The sequence below is a fragment of the Plecotus auritus genome (genome assembly GCF_963455305.1).
Source record: "Plecotus auritus genome assembly, chromosome: 12".
NCBI lineage: Eukaryota > Metazoa > Chordata > Mammalia > Chiroptera > Vespertilionidae > Plecotus > Plecotus auritus.
Window position 1 is genome coordinate 18,874,877 of NC_137778.1, and position 5,866 is coordinate 18,880,742.

At 41.8% G+C, this 5,866-nt stretch overlaps 1 pseudogene across 1 annotated transcript; it reads left to right on the top strand.

The window, feature by feature from the left end:
* The first annotated feature begins 308 nt into the window (after positions 1 to 308).
* Positions 309 to 3,771, top strand: LOC308237254 (lysine--tRNA ligase-like; annotated as a pseudogene). Its single transcript has 2 exons — positions 309 to 363; positions 2,256 to 3,771. The product of its transcript is annotated as a lysine--tRNA ligase-like (transcript).
* Positions 3,772 to 5,866: the final 2,095 nt, after the last annotated feature.

Below are 5,866 nucleotides of genomic sequence, written 5' to 3' on the forward strand. Positions count from 1 at the left end.
GTATATGTCGCTCAAGCTACTGGTGTCCTCTATGTGTCAGGCACAGGCAGAGGCTGTATGCAAATGTGACGGAGAGCACAGATCCTGGTGGCAGGCAGATGCAGGCAGATGTGAGTCTCCTTCTAACTGTGGGAACTTGGGCCACTCACATAACCTCTCTGAGATTACATGTTTCCATTTGTAAAATGTGCTTGGATTAAACGTAACAGTGGAGATAAAGTGTTTACCACCCTACCTGGTACATAGTTACCAGACATGAAACAGCAGCTATTATCATTGTCAGTCCTACCAGGCACTGAGGAGAAGACATGGTCCCTGCCCTCAGCGACCCTAAAATCCAGTGGCAAGACAAGACTTGGGCAAGTACCAGGACCACTAAAAGTGCCAGGCATTGCACAATGCCTCCACAGATTATTTAAATTACTTACATCTAGCGAGAACACCTGAAAATTTTATGCAGTAACAGATGGAACAGAATCATGCTTTCATTGCTATTTCAGTATTATTTCATCTCTTACAATTATTAAAATTCTGCCTTCTCTGGACATGAGCTGGGGTACGGCCTAGCCCCCTTCCCTGATGCTTTCTTTGATGTGTTGATATCCGTTTTTTTCTAGTTAATGTCAGTTTACTGCAATGTGACTTGAGTCTACTAGTCACTACAACAGCTAAAATGTCATCAGTTAAATGTTAGGTGTTATGCGAATAATTAAAATATGTCCAGAGAGGTCTGAGAAGAGAGTAAATTCATAAAGCAAAGATGAAATGCTCTGTTATTTCTAGCTGGGAAGCAAAGGCCAAGATAAAGTAAGAAGTATAGGAGATGGGGGGAGGGATTGCCTATGAAAGAGAAAGGGCAGTGGTAACAGAAACGGCAGAGGGAGTCTTCAGTCTGTGATGCGGGTCTAACAGCTTCGAAAGGAGAGGAGGAAGGAAGGAAGATGGAAATAAGGACTTCAGACGGCAGTGAAGTCTGAGAAAGTCTCAGGCAGCCCCTGGGGTATCACCACTGGCAGAAGGACCAGGCTCCATCGGCCCACCATGCTCAGTCACTGCCCGGGAGCCTCCAGTGAGTGAGGGCTGGGGCTGAATGTTGCCGTGATTCAAAGGCGGTCACCTGGAGTCTGTTAGTTACCTGCACTCCTTCCGGCAGGTTCTTGCAGGGAGGTCTGAGGGGGGCACCTCCATAGTGGCCACAGATGGTCTATAAAATGAGGCCATCAGAGAAGAACAAAGAGCTCTCAGAGACAAAAAGAGTGATTACTGAAGCTAGACATTCAACTGAAGGACTGGAAATTAAAGTCGAAAAAATCTCTCAAAATGTAGAATGAGTCAAAGAGATAGAAATATGTAAAAATTTAAAAATGAGACAGAGGAATGATCCAAGAAAGCCATTATCCTATTAATCGGAATCTCAGTGAAAATGAGATAAGAAAAAATATATCACGAAGAGAAGAGAAATTCCTGGAACTGAAAACTAGGTACAGTGTTCAGCACAATGAATTTTAAAAATACTTACACCTGGATACAACTGCATAAAATCACCCAACCTAAAAAAAAAAAAAAGATCCCCAAAGCTTTCAGAGAGATGCCACAGTTCACCTGTGAAGAAAGGAGAATCACAGAATGTCATCAGACTTGTAAAGAATTATGTTGGATGCTGGACAACAAAAGGTGGAGTGCTTTAAAGATGTTAAAGAAAGTGATTTTCATTCTAAAACTCTCTACCTCGTCAATAATGAGAGAAGATTAAAGCATGAAAGCATTTTTTAAAATGCCGTTTATAAGCAGCTTGCCTTAGCACTGGAGGAGGTACTCCAGCACAATTGGAATAGAAAAGAAAAAAGAAGACAGGAGTCAAGAAACAGTTAATTCAACCAAATCAAACAATGATGGTAATTTTCAGGATGTTATTTATAGCAGATCTAGAAAACCTCAGTCCAGGCTGGAGTAAGAGGCGAGACAGGACCAGGAGGGAAGTCTCAATGGAATAAAAGGTGTGATTAACACTGATAATTATTGAGGATATAGTAAAATGCTGAAATGCCCCCTCTTCTATCAAATAAAAGGGGTACAAAAAAGAACTCCAGGAAAAACAAAAACTATAAGAAAACTGTGGTGCCCTTTCATGTCGGGCCCTCTGGAGAGATGTCTGTGGTGCAGGAGGCAGAGATGAATGGGGTCCGTGGCAAGCTGAAACTGAGCAAAAATGAGCCAAAGGGAAGCACACAGCTGGCACTTCTGACATCTGGAAGCTGAGAAGAAAGTAGCAGAGAAGGAGGCCAAGCAAAAGGAGCTCAGTGAGAAAGAACTAAGCCAGGCCAGTGCTGCTGCTACCACTAACGATGTGGGTGCTGAGGAGGAGAGCCTGGATCCAAACCAAAACCAATGATTTCTGCAGCCAAGTAGTCTATCAACTAAAGGTCAACGGGGAAGACCCACACCACACAAGCTCCATGTAGGTGTGTTACTCATTCACTTCATTCAAGAATACAGCCATCTGCAGCCTGGGGACTACCTGGTGGCAGGTGGGATCCATACTAAAGAGCCTTTTGGGGAGAAGCTCATCTCCTATGACCTTGGAGGAGAGGGAGTCAAGTTGCAAGTCATGGACAATTCCAGGAATTACAAATCAGAAGAAAAAATTATTCACATCAATAACAAACTGCATTAGGAGACATAATTAGAGTTCAGAGGAGTCCTGGGAAAACCAAGAAGGGTGAGCTGAACATCATTCCCTATAAGGTCACACTGCTGTCTCCTTGCTTGCATATGTTACCTCATCTTCATTTTGGCCTCAAAGACAAAGAAACACAATATTGTCAGAGATACTTGGACTTGATCCTGAATGACTTAGTGAGGCCGAAATTAATCATCTGCTCTAAGATCATCATGTATATTAAGTTTCTTGGATGAGTCAGGATTCCTAGAGATTGGACTTCCCATGATGAGCATCATCCCAGAGGGAGCTGTGGCCACACCTTTTATCACCTACACAGTGAGCTGGACCTGAATTTATATATGAGATTTGCTCCAGAGGATGCTGGTTCTTGATGGCACTGGCCAGGTTTATGAAATTGGGTGCCGGTTCTGTCATGAAGGAACTGATTTGACTCACAATCCTGAGTTCACCCCCTGTGAGTTCTACATGGTCTACACAGTCTACGAGGAGCTCATGGAAATCATGAAGATGATCTCAGAGAAGATAAAGCACATTACAGGCAGTTACAAGGTTACTTACCATCCAGATGGCCCGGAAGACCAACCCTATGAGATTGCCTTCACTCCATCCTCCAAAGAATCAGCAATAGACAGGAGTTTCCGAAAGCCCTGGGGAAGAAGCTGCCAGAAACTAACTTCATGGAAAAGCTCTTGACTGCTCTCCACTTGGGCCACAGCCAGGTTCCTTAATAAACTTGTTGGGGAGCTTCTGGAAGTGACATGCAGCAATCTCATAGATAATGAACCCTTTGGCCAAATACCACTGCTCTAAAGAGGCTCTAGTACGCACTTTGAGCTGTTTGTCATGAAGAAGGACATATGCAATGCCTATACTAAGCTGAATCACCCCATGTGGCAGTGGCAGCTTTCCGAAGAATAGGCCAAGGCCACTGGTAATAATGAGGCCATGTTCATAGATGAAAACTTCTGCAGTGTCCTGGACTATAGGGTGGGGCATGAGCATTAACGGAACTAATCTCCATGTTTCTCACAGACTCCAATAGCATCAAGAAAGTACTCCTGTTTTCTGCCACGAAACCGAAAAACTAGAAGGAAAATGTAGTAACTACTGATGCATTGGAAAGCACACAGCTGGCATTTCCTTCTAGAAAATAATCATTGCAAGTCACATAACTCACGCATCTTTGCACTTCTGCAAAAGATCAAGGACTGCAAGGGAATCCTTGTTTTACTGTCATAGCAAGCTACTTTGTTAATATTAACAATAGGAAGGGAGGAAAGGGGAGGCCAGGCATTATACGCACAGATATCGGGCCGCTTCACCAGGAAGCTGCAACTTTACACTCCGCAGGGAACTACTGGTCCATTCCCTGCAAGTCACTTCAGGAAGGGGTCCAACAAAGGGAAGATGGGCGCATGGACTATAGGGGTGACATAGGGAAGGTGCCTGTCTGTCAGGCTAACCTGGGAAAAAGATACTTGACCAGAGGGGTGGAGCCAATGCAAGCATGCAAAAATTTGGGAATCCATAATCCCAAGACAAACAAGTTCTCCTTCTCTTGTTCCTCTTGCTTCACTCCTGCTTCCTTGAACCTGCCCATGCTCCTTCCATAGCCAAATGGCCCTAGAAGCCAAATGGACCCACCATGCAGTGGACTGCAGCTGGGGACACCAGCTAACCTAGCCTGATGCTGGACTTGACTGTGCAAATAGAGAGTGGAAAATCTGGGCACTGGCTTTAATCTTAGCCCTGATGCAGACAAAATGGGACTTTTTCCATGTTAGGATGGAGGGAGATGGGACCTTGGAGACTCTGGGACTTAATTCCACAGAAATAAAGCTTCCCAGGATACCTCATCCTCCTATAGGGACCTTGGGAAATTATTATTCCCGTAGCACCCCAAGAATCCCACTTTCACCAGCAACAGGTGGGGACATAGAGGACTCCCCACTGATAACACTTGTATATACTGTCCATTTGACTATCACCAGAAAAGAGAGAAAATGAATTAAGAATTCTGTTTATACTCCCTGTAACCAAATAAACTGTTTGTCTCTAAAAAAAATAAAGAAAAGAAAAATGGGTTGCAATAAGAAGCAAATCCAAATGTGATGTCGATTTAGGTAAATGACAAAGTGGAAAAAAAGAAAATCTATTAGACTTTGATGCTGGGCACAGTCTCTTTAAAAGAGTTCAAGAAACCTGGTATTGAACCTATAGAAAATGAAAAGTAACGTAATATATACTACTTGGCCAAGCAGTAAACTGTATTTACATTGTTATACAAATGTAGACACTATTTATTCATTTTTAAATTTCAGAGTCAATCCACAGACAAAGCAGGCATATAGGTGAAATTTCAGGACAAGTTGTAATTGTTAATAAATATCTGACAAGGTAAAATAATACATAGCTAACAGATAGAATGTGGGGTGGGGGGTAATATGTAGAGGAAGGGTAATGCCATCTTCCAAATTGGAATGATACAAAGTTGGTGGAAACAAATAATTTACTCAAATTATTTAATATCACAGAAGTAACTAATGGAAGCATTTAAAAATAATAAAAATACTAAATATTGGAAAGAGGATGGGAAAGAAGAGGTTAATGTGAAATAAATGTTCATTTCTCATGAGTTAATTGATAATGACTATAAATTATAATTATGATACAGAGTTAGAATTATAGTAACTGTACTTGTGGAAATAACTAGCCAAAGAATTAAATACAGGAACAATGAAAAGAGATAAAAATAAATCAAGAGCTAGCTGGGAAAATATCAGTGTTCCTGAGTTCTTCTGTATTATTTGATTTGTACCGGGTACAATTATTGTTTTGATAAAAATTAAAATTAAAAACAAAAAACCCTTAAACCTTGCATTGTTTTAAGAAAATAGGGGTTGCCACTTTAGCTACATATTTATAACACATGCATCCTAGAAGAGATTTTAAACTCTTTTCTGTTCATCTCCCTTCAGCGGGGCAGAAGATTGTGCAACTAATTTCCTCAACTCCTCCATTGCCCCCTCCTCCCTCTCCCTCTCCAAACTCTCTCTCTAACATAAACACACACACACACACACACACACACATACACACACATACACACACACACACAATGCCAGAATGAATAAAAAAATTGGCACAGTTCTTAAGGAGACACAAATATAGTAGTCACCATTT